Raw genomic sequence first — 13,548 nt, 5'->3', positions numbered from 1 at the left:
TGTTCATTCTCAGCGGACAAAGCCCCAGCTCTGATCCTTGACTGAAACAGCTCCACGACTGAGCTGCCGGGGTGGGGCAGATTGGGGAGGCTCAGAGAGAGAGAGAGAGTGCTACTCCTGAGACAGGGGGTGGCAAGCAATAAGGGAGATTCGTCACACAGTCCGCTGTGTTTTTAAACACACTTAAACACACACACACACAGAACCAGACCACAATCACACAGATATAAACACAGTCTCTCACACACAAACACAGACACACAATCACACAGATATGAACACAGTCACACACACACACAATCACACAGATATGAACACAGTCTCACACACACAAACACAGACACACAATCACACAGATATGAACACAGTCACATACACACACACAGACACAATCACACAGATATGAACACAGTCTCTCACACAAACACAGACACAATCACACAGATATGAACACAGTCTCTCACACACAAACACAGACACACAATCACACAGACACCAACACAAAAAGAAACAAGCACAAAGAGACAGACACAAACTCTGTCAATCCGCAAAGGGTTGTCTCCCAGTTTATAAAAGTTACCTGTAATCACGAGAAGTTAGAAATAAGTTTGGTTTTAAAATAACGACTTTTCATGACGGTTATTTAGCTCAACTCCAATCTGCGGTTCAACAATCCAGAAAGAAAACTCACAAATTTGAACTTTAAAAACTTTCAGCGACTTTGGATTTTGTTTGCAATGTAATTCATGATCGGAGACCCCATTTAAATCTAATCACTGCTCGGCTGCTTGACGTATTTGATACAGGGACTGCGTTGTGTTTAAATACGTTGGCTATTGTTTTCACTGTCCGACATAAGTGGAGAGATTACAGAGCTGGCTTGCTCCCCCACGTGTAGTCAAAGAGAATCTGAACGCACTCCCTCCCTCTGAGTCCCTCCTGGTTCCTGGGACCTGACTGGATGCAGATCCTCGGTCCAGCCGCGAGGTGGCGGTGTAATACCAGCTCAGAATCTAAGCAGGAGACTTCAATTTTTAAAGTCTTTAAAAACTTCTCGACTGAGAAAAGTTTTTTTTTCAATATCAGTCAGTGAAATATAACGCCGATTGCCACCGACGTAGAAAAGCTAATCACTACGAAATGTTATTTCTTTTATATGTTCGTTATTTGAAATAGAAACTTGGGGCAATATATCTGTGACTTGTGTTTGAGCTTGTGCCCTGAGCCAACGAGAGTGAAATTAAAGACTCAGGTTTCGATTTTTACTGCTAGCAGAACAGCGTAGGTGTTCAAACTCTCCCAGTTATTTCCTACGTTGGGCTGCGTGACCGAATTTCATTGCAATCTTGCAAACAGTTACAAGGGGCAATCGAAGTGTTTTTCAGCCGTTTTGGTGGGGGCAGAGCAGGGAGCTGGTTCAGAGGTTGTTGCTTTGGGAATGAATGTAAAAGAAAATAAAGAAAGGGAGCTTTGAATCTGAAAATGACTTCGGGTGAAAGATAAACTGCAGGACCCTCGAGACTGAGAAAAAAAAACCCAAACGATAGGTTAACATCAGAGACTGGTGCCTCAGGTTAAACCACCAACTGTTCCTATTGAATGAGAGGGCAGCCCCATGGTCTGGTCAGACTGTGGCGACTTTAGATTAGATTTATTTAGTCAGAACTCGGTGAGTGTCTGTGTGTGTGTCTGTATGTCTGTGTGTGTCTATATGTGTGTCTGTGTACGTCTCTGTGTCTGTATCTGTCAGTGTGTCTGTCCGTGTCTATGTGTCTGTGTCTGTACCTGTGTGTGTCTATGTGTCTATTTGCCTGTCTGTACCTGTGTGTCTGTCTGTGTGTGTCTATATGTCTGTGTGCGTCTGTATCTGTGTCTGTCTGTGTGTGTACTTGTCTGTATCTGTGTGCGTCCATATTTGTGTCTGTCTGTCTGTGTCTGTATGTGTGTGTGTGTTTGTCTGTACCTGTGTGTCTGTATGTGTGTGTCTGTGCCTGTGTCTGTATGTGTGTGTGTGTGCGTCTGTGTGTCTGTATATGTGTGCGTGTCTATGTGTCTGTATGTGTGTGTCTGTATATGTGTGTGTGTCTATGTGTCTGTATGTGTGTGTCTGTGTGTCTGTATATGTGTGTGTGTCTATGTGTCTGTATATGTGTGTGTGTGTGTGTGTGTAGGGGGAGCTGGGAAGTTGTCAGCGAAAGAATTTGTGCTATTTCTTCACGTGAACAGGAATGTCCCCACATCCCCAGCAAGTCTAAACTCCAGCCTTGGTAATTCAAACCAGACTCTCAGAAAGCAGACTTAGGTTTTTTTTTGCTTTTGGGTATAATAGAATCGGGCAGAATGTTCTGAGCTGCTATCTCAGTACAAGTAGTTGATGTAATCTATAATCAAAGGGGAACCTCCTGCAAAAGCATTGACCAGACCCCCTCCTCTTGCCCACCCCCATTGTCCTGACCAACCCCCTCCTCCTGCCCTATCTCGACAGTGGAAGAGTTACACTGGGTAGGGAGTTGGCAGGGACATATTAACCTCGCGTCAGCTTGTAGGAGACCCCATGGGATAGTCTTTGAGTCTGCCCCCAATTGATTCGAACCATCTTTGTGATTTCCAGATTGTGTCTGAAATGTATGTGTGTGTGTGTGACAGAGAGAGAGAAGGCTGAAAATGTGTTGCTGGTTAAAGCACAGCAGGTTAGGCAGCATCTCAGGAATAGGGAATTCGACGTTTCGAGCATAAGCCCTCCATCAGGAATGAGAGAGAGTAGCCAAGCAGGCTAAGATAAAAGGTAGGGAGGAGGGACTTGGGGGAGGGGCGATGGAGGTGGGATAGGTGGAAGGAGGTCAAGGTGAGGGTGATAGGCTGGGGTGAGGTGGGGGCGGAGAGGTCAGTAAGGAGATTGCAGGTTAGGAGGGCGGTGCTGAGTTGAGGGAACCGACTGAGACAAGGTGGGGGGAGGGGAAATGAGGAAACTGGAGAAATCTGAATTCATACCTTGTGGTTGGAGAGTTCCCAGGAGGAAGATGAGGCGCTCCTCCTCCAGCCGTCGTGTTGTTATGTTCTGCCGGTGGAGGAGTCCAAGGACCTGCATGTCCTCGGTGGAGTGGGAGGGAGAGTTAAAGTGTTGAGTCACGGGGTGGTTGGGTTGGTTGGTCCGGGCATCCCTGAGGTGTTCCGCCACAAGTTCACCTGTACCTCCACACACATCATCTATTGCATCCGCTGCACCCGATGTGGCCTCCTCTATATTGGGGAGACAGGCCGCTTACTTGCGGAACGCTTCAGAGAACACCTCTGGGCCGCCCGAACCAACCAACCCAACCACCCCGTGGCTCAACACTTCAACTCTCCCTCCCACTCCACCGAGGACATGCAGGTCCTTGGACTCCCCCACCGGCAGAACATAACAACACGACGGCTGGAGGAGGAGTGCCTCATCTTCCGCCTGGGAACCCTCCAACCACAAGGTATGAATTCAGATTTCTCCAGTTTCCTCATTTCCCCTCCCCCCACCTTGTCTCAGTCGGTTCCCTCAACTCAGCATCGCCCTCCTAACCTGCAATCTCCTTACTGACCTCTCCGCCCCCACCCCAGCCTATCACCCTCACCTTGACCTCCTTCCACCTATCCCACCTCCATCGCCCCTCCCCCAAGTCCCTCCTCCCTACCTTTTATCTTAGCCTGCTTGGCACACTCTCTCTCATTCCTGATGAAGGGCTTATGCTCGAAACGTCGAATTCCCTATTCCTGAGATGCTGCCTAACCTGCTGTGCTTTAACCAGCAACACATTTTCAGCTGTGATCTCCAGCATCTGCAGACCTCATTTTTTACACAGAGAGAGAGGAGCTGATCAGAAATGGGGATGGTGATTTGTGAGCAGAGATTGAGGCTACATTAGACTGGAATTGGGGAGGGACTCTTGAGAGGTCTCTGTCCCTGCAACAGACCCGCTGCCGACAGAAAATAAACACTGCCCTCTTTCCCCCCCCCCCCCGGTGTCCCCCTCTGGAACGGTTGAGCCCACTGTAGGGGAAAGTAAAACGGGGCTGGTGGATTCGGTTTGCAAATGGTGTAGCGCTGAGAGACGGGCAGCTTTGCAAACAGGCCTTTTAAGTTCATAGAAAATCCGGGAGGCATATACAAACACTTCTCTGTGACTGACAGCTGCAGATAGCAGGCTGGATGGGCCGAACGGCCTTCTGTCAGCTTTCCCTGTCTCTGCTAGCCTCTCTCCCCATGTGGATTCACTTACCCGGTTCCAGGCACTGGGGCTTTCCCAAAGAACTAGAGGGACAGGATGGAGGTGAGTCAAATCTGAACCACTCCCAGCGCCCTATCACATAATCCTCAATGTTTAAAACTGCAGGCGGTTTCAATTAAACCTAATCAGTGATTTTGTTTAAAAGGGAGAGGACAGTGGATCCGGGCTCCCTCCAATGTCACACATGACCCACATCCGCAAGACCGTCTCAGTCTTACACACTTTCTCAGGCTTCCACATTCAGGGCAACAGCGAGACAACAATAACGTTGTCAGAGTGAAAACAAAACTTCACACACATTTCCGTCTCAGGGGAAGCTCCATCCTTATCCCCTCCCTGGACATTCACACCCAGTGTCAGACCTGCCGCGGCCACTGGGGGCGGTATATTCCTCTCTTTGAGTTTTCCAAGACACTGTACGGGCGGAGACCGCTCGGCCCATGGAACCAGGGACGGCTCTCTGAAAGGGCGACCCAGTTAGTCCCTCCAGTTTTCAATCTTTCCTCCCACCCCACCCCACCAATCCGGTCCCTTTCAACCAGGACATCACACAAAAAATAACATTTATTTCTTCCTGCGTGGATTATCTCAAACTCTAGATGCCTTAGTCAATGCCCCATCTCCCATTGGTACGTTGTGCCATCAGGGGTTGAGATGGCAACTGTTTACTCTGGATTTACCATTCCTCTGGAATATTTATATTCAACATCGAAAATCTCGAATTTCCCAGTTGAAAGTTTTGGGAATGTTGTGATGTGACAGATTAGGTTCACACCACTCCCCCCACCCCCTTCCCCAACACACACACCCACACCCACTCACTCCCATATTCATGTTATATTGGGCTTGGCTGACAGATCCCAGTGCAGTGCTGCGGGAATACTCCATGCTCCATCGCTGGTCCCTCTCGGATGAGACTGAGGTTAAACTGCCCACTCTCTCCTTGGCAGGAAAGATCACCTGGGCACGAGGAGGGCAGTGTCCTGGCCAATCCTTATCTCCCCTCCTCACAATCAGCATGGCTAACCCATCGTCTCAATAGTGTCTGTGGGATCTTGCCGTGCACAAGCAGCCTCACATATTCCCAGTGCCTTCAACTGTGCAGGATTGGCTGCGGAGCGTACTGGAGTGAGCTGGGATAGAAATGCAACACCCATTGCAGTATCAATGCGGGTCCCAGAGGACCATGGGGCTACTCGCTTATTACAGAGAGAGAGAGATGCCTCGTGATGGTTTAACATGACAGTAACAATGTCTCAGGTGAGGGGAGAGGTTGGAGAAGGTGGAACTATCATGGTAATCTCACCCAGTGCTGGGCCTTGAACCTGCACTGTTTGTCATCACTTTGTCTCACAAACCTGTCATCCATCCATCTGAGGGGAGAACAGAACTATGTCTGTGATATCACAGAAGGTAGGAGATTTGAAATATAAAAGTGACAGAACTTTGTGGGAAAAGTTAGTGTCATTAGGGCAAGTACAGAAAGGAAAGATGAGTGTGGAGAAATAAAGAATCATCATCAAAAGTTCTCTCTATAAAAGGGCTTTCAGCAGTATCCTAACATTGTCAGAATATATCATTGGTTTCTGACTGGAGGAATGCGACAATTTAAACTCTGAATGGAATTGTGAAGCAGCTTAGCGATGTTCGATACAATTAAGGTCATTCATATAAATACTGTTCTTATCCTTGTTGGAGACAGAATATTTCAGTAACCACAGGCGCCTGCCAGTAACTGGCAGTGCTTGAAAAATTGCAGATGGTTCTTGTAGAAATATTGTTCCAATTATTATGAAAGAGATACAACCACTTCAGTGACCTTCCTATTTACTAAAACTAAAAATCACAAACATTGAAGAACACAGGGTGTAAGAACAAAAGTAAACCCATTGAATCTGCTCCACTATTCAATGGAGGATCTGATAATCCTCAACTCCAAGTTCCTTCCTTATACCATAACCCTTGATTTCCCTTACTGCTTAAAAATCTATCTTCGCCTTGATTATACTTTAATAGCCAGACTTAACAGCCTTCGATTGTGAAGAGTTCACTATCCCCTGAGAGAAGAAATTCCTCTCCATCTCTGTTTTAAATGAGTGGTCCCCTACTCTGAGATGATGTCCACTGATCCTAGACTCTCTGACAGGGGGAAACAACCATTTTGCATCTACCCTGTGACGTTCTCTTATATTGAATATTAAGAATCTTATAAATTTCAATAAAGTCTCGTCTCATTTTTCTAAATTCCAATAAATACAAGCTCTACCTGCTTAGCTTTCCAGTTAAGGAAATCCCTTCATACCTGAAATAAACCTAGTGAACCCCCCCCAGGCTGTCTCTAATACTAGTGCAGCATTCCTTAAATAACATGAACAAAACAGTTCACAGTATTCCAGCTCTGTTCTAACTGTCTTGTATGTATAGTTTTAGCAAAATTTCTTTAGCTTTATGTTGCATTCTCTTGGGAATAAAGGCCACCATTCTATTGCCCTTCCACATTACCTGCTGAATTTGGATGCTAGCCTTTTGCAATTTATTTGCCCTGGCTCCACAGTTTTTCGATACGTTGACATGACGCATGTAGATTTTGTCTTTGTGTGTGCATATTGCTATTTCAATGTGTCTGCATATGTGTGTGTGAGAATGAGTGAATGAGATTGCATGTTTGTCAGTTTAGTGGATTTGAGGTGAGTGAGTGGGGGTGTGAATGTATGGATTTTGTGAGTGAGTGAGTGTGTGTGTGTGTGTGTCTGTGAGTGATGGGTGTGTTTCTGTAGGTATGATTCAGTTTATGGCTGAGTGTTTGTGCATATGCATGTGTAACAGTGTGAATCAGTGTGTATGTGTCTGTATGTCTGTGTGTGTCTGTGTGTGAATGAGTTTGTGTGTGTGTGTGTCCATCCGCATGTGTGTGCATGCGTGCCTGTAACACAGGCCATATTTTTAAAATGAGAAAAGAAAAGGATTGCATTTTCCAGCTGCTGTCAGGAGATGACAACAAGACAAACAAAGCTAAAATGTGTGGGACTGTACCTCTCAGATCCCAGCAAACACTGGACAGATATTTCTGTTCTGATGTGAGCTCCAAGAGACACTGCATTCTTTTGAAATTTTTCGACAGGTGGAAAGTTGTCAAGCTTTACAAAATCCAACAAGAGCTTAATAATTTAATTTTTGAATAGTTTCTGATCTTGATTAAATCAGAGCTCATCTTTCGCTGTGAACTCTAGAATACTCTGTCTCATCACAGTCATATACTTGGACTTAAGCATTTTTAGTGTTCCAATTATTTGTAATATCTCTCCAAGCAATCTCTTTTTTCTGGTGCCAACCGTTCCCCATCCCACTCAGTGAGGTATGTAGCCCTCTCCCACCCCAGCACTGTCAGCACCATTTTGACTTCAATATAGACCCAAGTTAGAAAGTGAGGATATCTTTTCCATCCATCACCACCCCTTCAATCTGTTGCTGATGTCTTGACCACAAGGAATCAAGCATTCACATTGCGCCTTACATATCCCTAGGACATCCCAAAGTCCCTTAGATGTATTGTTGAAGTGTAATCATCATTGTTGGATATGTGTGAGTCAATTTATACACAGCAAGCTCTTACAAATAGCAATATGATAATGATGTGATCGTTAGTTTTAGTTATGTAATTGAAGGGAGTAAATGTTGTTCAGGGCAAATGTACTATTGTTGTTTGAAATTTTGACCAGTTTTTTTTACATATAAACTCTGCCTTCTTTCCCCTTCAGCTGCAAATGTGTTGCATTTCTCCAGCTTCCTCATTTCCCCTCCCCCCACCTTGTCTCAGTCGGTTCCCTCAACTCAGCACCGCCCTCCTAACCTGCAATCCTCTTCCTGACCTCTCCGCCCCCACCCCACTCCGGCCTATCACCCTCACCTTGACCTCCTTCCACCTATCCCACCTCCATCGCCCCTCCCCCTAGTCCCTCCTCCCTACCTTTTATCTCAGCCTGCTTGGCTCTCTCTCTCTTATTCCTGATGAAGGGCTTATGCTCGAAACGTCGAATTCCCTATTCCTGAGATGCTGCCTGGCCTGCTGTGCTTTGACCAGCAACACATTTTCAGCTGTGATCTCCAGCATCTGCAGACCTCATTTTTTACTACTTCTTTCCCCTTCACTTGGGCTCGGGGTTGTTTACAATGTTAGAAGTGCTATATAAGTGCAAGTCATTTTTTTGTTTATTGCATTTCCTAACCTCTTCCATTCCATTGGGCTCATTGAGTGATATGTTGTAGTGTTCAGGAAATTAAACTTGATTTACTGGAGACTCCTGGGACAACCCTGGAGATCCGGGAGTCCCATATTCTTTACCATTCCTGCTAACTGGATCATTGTGCATTGGAAATGTAGTCAGTGTTGTGATGTTTAAATATAAGGGCCCAAGCTCCCTCAACCAGCAAATTCAATCAATACAGTTAATCTGTTTTAATGATAAGGTTGGAGGAATGAAAATTGGGCTTATAACCAAAGAAATCTTCATTGTTGTCAAGTATTGTCTAGTGATTTTTGTTATCTATCTGAAGAGCAGTTCACACGAGTGATGATGCCTCTGATAGACCTGGGAATGTTAGCCAGGATTATGTACTCTTTTCTCTGCAGCAAAGCCCTGGGTTATCGATCTGGAGTATTGCACAATGTATTGCTGGCAGATCATAGTTATGTAGCTGACGACCCAACAGTATCCCATGAGAACTCGCTTGTACTGCTGGTAACATTGAGCACTAATGGAGCAGGATCATCACATCTGTCTGGCTGCATAACCATGCAGCAACAGTGTTTATAAAGTGCTTCCATGCTCCAATTATCAATGCAGATGTAATTAAAATATGGCTGTGCTACAATTCACATTGGCAGAGGTGTCCAGGGGAACTCAGCCAACCATTTCAGCCAACCTCTCAGCTTCAATGTCCTTGGAATTCAAAGCAAGACTTCTTCTTTCATTCTAACGTTGAACTACATCCAAAGCCTGGCTGCACTGACACAGAAGTGGTAGAGTGTAGCACTGTAATATATATATTACAGTTCTTGTATTTTGTTGAAAAGACAGAGAAGAAATAAATATTGTAAACATTATTTGTCTTCATCAGGACCAATGCAAGAATTCCAAATGTTAAGTGATCACGCCAATTTACATGAGAAAACTGTGCTAACTGGTTGCCAAGTTGACTCTGATTGACACAGATACTGCTGTGGAGAAAATAATGGAACCTAGAGACTCCCCAAGCTCCTGGATAATACAGTAAAAACAATGACTGCAGATGCTGGAAGCCAGAGTCGAGATTAGAGTGGTGCTGGAAAAGCACAGCAGTTCAGACAGCATCCAAAGAGCAGGAAAATTGATATTTCAGTCAAAAGCCCTTCATCAGGAAAACAGGAAGAGTGCCTAAAGGCCATCTCTCCACCCTTCAGGCACTCTGCCTGTATTCCTGATGAAGGGCTTTTGACCGAAACGTCGATTTTCCTGCTCCTTGGATACTGTCTGAACTGCTGTGCTTTTCCAGCACCACTCTAATCTAGACTCCTAGGTAATTCATAATAGGTACAAAGTTCAAACATATTCTGAAATGCAGCAAAGAGCTGTGGATGCTGGAAATCTGAAACAATAACAGAAATTGCTGGAGACATTCTGCAGGTTTGGCAGCATCTGTGGGTGAAAGCAGTGTTAATATTGTGGGTCCAGTGACCCTTCTACAGAACTGATAGAAGCGCATTGGATCTAAAACATTAATGCTGTTTTCTCTCCACTGATGCTGCCAGACCTGTTGAGTTTCTCCAACAGTTTTTGCTTTTGCTAGATTCTGTTTGTTTGCAGAGAATGGGTCCCTTTGTGTCACTTAATATGTTACCTCTAGTAAGCATAATTTAGACACACTATGAGCTCAAATGATTCTCTTAAATTGGAAGTTAGTGTTGCTGTCTATCAGCGTACTTAGGATTGTTCTGCAATTCCTGCCTAATCACAGAAATTCATCAAGCAGTGTATAATTTGTTTTAAGTTGTATGAGCATGATCACAGTTGACTTGTCAACCAATCAGCACCTTGTTCTCATATTATATATTACTGTGATCACAGGAATATAGGAAATAAGAGCAAGAATAGAGCATTTGGCCCCTCAAGCCTACTCTGCCAATCAATTGGTTTATGGCTGATCTTTTAACTCAACTCCACTTTCCCGAGTTACCCAGCTAGCACATGCTATATTTAATACATAGAAATACATGGATCACAGTCTTGAAGATACTCAATGATTTGATGTCCTCTGAGATATGGAATTCCAAAAATTCACTGCCATTTCAATGAGGAAATTCTTCCCACCACAGTCTTAAATGCTTATCCTGAGAGTATGTCCTTTGTTTGTTCCCTGATTGTTTGAAATTTGGCATTCTTGTATTTGCCTTGATGAATTCAAGATGAGAAGCTTTGGCAACATGTCTTTATTTTCTGCAAAATTCAAGTCCTATTCTATCAAGTAAATTGTTTATAACAGATATTTCAGCTGTGAAGAGGCAATGAACGGGGCACTGATCAGTTAGAACAACAGCAACAAATCACATTTAGATAGACCATAAGATGTAGGTGCAGAAATAGGCCTTTCAGCCCATCAAGTCTGTTCCACCATTCAAGAAGATCATGGTTACACTGATAATCCTCAGCTCCAAATTCCTATCTTAACTCCATAACCTTTAGTTCCCTTCATCAAAAGCCCAGAAGACATAACAGTGAAGGTTGGCTATTCAGACCATCAGTCCCGAAATGTTTCTCAAGCAGCAAAACTTTCAAAGGTACATCACAAAAGTGCAATCAGATACAAAGTTGACAGTGAACAAAAGGAGGAGATAGAGACAGCCTAGAGCTAGTTCAAAGAGATCAGCTTTAAGGAAAGCAGAAAGGTGGAGATAATAATTAAGGAGGAAATTGCAGAGCTTCAGGCCTAGACAGCTGAAGGCACACGGCCAAGGATGGATTAACAGCAATCATGAACATGCAGGAGACCAGAATTTTCTAAAAAAACACATTGTTCACTTGCAGTTGCAGGGCCAGAGAAAGTCATAGAGATTGGGAGGGTTAAGGTAATGGAGGGATTTGAACATAATGATGATAATATGCAGAGGTTACGTCATAGATAAGAGTGGTTTTAAATACATCTATACATAAAGTTGCCAACATTACAGTCGCTATCTTTAGGATTTTCATTATCAGGTCCTGCTTATCACCATGGTAAACAAACATATTATTTTTCTTGACTGGATAGCATTTTTCTTACTCATTCCATTATTAGTTAGGTATAGCTACTCTGGTGATGTATCACCACCAGGTATACCTCCAGATCCAGGGGACATCTACTCTCTCTTTGAGTTGGAAGATAGCCTAACCACTGGGAGAACTATTTATTCTGATGGGATACCATGAATACAGTGGTTACGTTCAGGCATCAGTGCTACTCGGCTCAATGGGCAGTGCTATCATCTCTGAGCCTGAAGGTAGAAGGTTCTTGATCCAACCCAGTGTCTTAGTTTTACACAGTCCTAAAGAGTGTGCTTTCTAGAAGGAGCTGTGTGTAAAATCATCAGGAATGGTTGATGATGGTTGTCTTGCTGCTGGCATTTAACAGCAATGTTGTAAGTGGCAGATGGGCTCACGTATATCAGGGTCCAATCGAAGCCTGTACACAGCCAGCACCAGCACTGACAGGCACTGTTCCACATGTGACAACTGATGGGTAAACTTCCTCACAGGCTCCTGTTTGTGTGGCCCTTGCCAATGTCTCTGCCCATTGAAAGACAACCCTGGTCGCAGAACCAATCTGGCCACTTCTCTCCCCCAAACACACCACTCTCCCATTTCCAGTGCACTGCGAGCCTGATTGGCTTCTGTGAACTCCACATACTTGGCTTCTACATCTTATGACCATAAGACATAGGGGCAGAAATTGGGCCATTCAATCTGTTGAGTCTGCTCCGCCATTCAATCATGGCTGGTAGGTTTCTCAAACCCATTCTCCCACTTTCTCTCCTTGATCCCCTTGATACTCAAGAACCAATCTATCTCTGTCTTAAATACACTCAATGACCAGGCCTCTACAGCCTTCTGTGACAGTGAATTCCATCAATTCACCACTCTCTGGTCTGTTGCAGTTCCTGCAATGGCCACTGCTCTAAGTGAGACTGAAAAGAACTGAAGTGTTGCAATTGTCCAGCAGCCTTTGGGGGATCACATCCTCTAATGCAGGCCTGGGGAACATAACTTATAGCCTGTGTCTCCATGGTTAGCTGAAGCACAGTTTCTCTCCATTTCTGATGGAGGGATGGACCCACTGCTGTCCCGTAAATTCTCAGCCCCAACATTGTGTTCATAATTCAGCATGTCTCCAGTAGTGCTGCACTGTCAGATGTGCCATCTTTCAGTTGAGATATTAAAACGAAGCACTGGTTGTCCTCTCAGTTGGATGTAAAATGGGCGGCACGGTGGCACAGTGGTTAGCACTGCTGCCTCACAGCGCCTGAGACCTGGGTTCAATTCCCGACTTAGGCGACTGACTGTGTGGAGTTTGCACGTTCTCCCCATGTCTGCGTGGGTTTCCTCCGGGTGCTCCGGTTTCCTCCCACATCACCAAAGATGTGCGGGTCAGGTGAATTGGCCATGCTAAATTGCCCGTAGTGTTAGGTAAGGGGTAAATGTAGGGATATGGGTGGGTTGCGCTTCGGCGGGTCGGTGTGGACTTGTTGGGCCGAAGGGCCTGTTTCCACACTGTAAGTAATCTAATCTAAAAGATCTCATTGCTTTATTTGAAAATGTATAGAGGAATTCTTGCTAATATTGATGCCCAAACAACATTATTGAAAACAGATTGCTTAGCCATTGTTATGTTACTGCATGTGGGAGCATGCTGTGTGTAAATTTCCCATGGCTGACCTGGACACTATGGGCAATTCAGCATGGCGAATCCACCTAACTTGCACATCTTTGGACCATGGGAAGAAACTGGAGCAGAAACTCATACAGACACAGGGAGAATGTGCAAACTCCATAAAGGGTGGAATCAAACCTGGGTCCCTGGCGCTGTGAGGCAACAATGCTAACCACTGAGCCACCATGCCACCCCATGTTTGCTAAATTGCAATATTGACTGCACGTCAGAAATATCTCATTGGTTATAAGGGGGGTTGTGGTCTGAAAACGGCTATATAAATTCATGAATAAAAGCAAAATAATGCAGATGCTGTAAGTCTGAAACAAACACAGAGAATACTGGAGAA

This window comes from Hemiscyllium ocellatum, chromosome 10 (assembly GCF_020745735.1).
Source record: "Hemiscyllium ocellatum isolate sHemOce1 chromosome 10, sHemOce1.pat.X.cur, whole genome shotgun sequence".
NCBI classification, from domain to species: Eukaryota; Metazoa; Chordata; class Chondrichthyes; order Orectolobiformes; family Hemiscylliidae; genus Hemiscyllium; species Hemiscyllium ocellatum.
Note: the sequence above shows the minus strand (reverse complement) of the source record.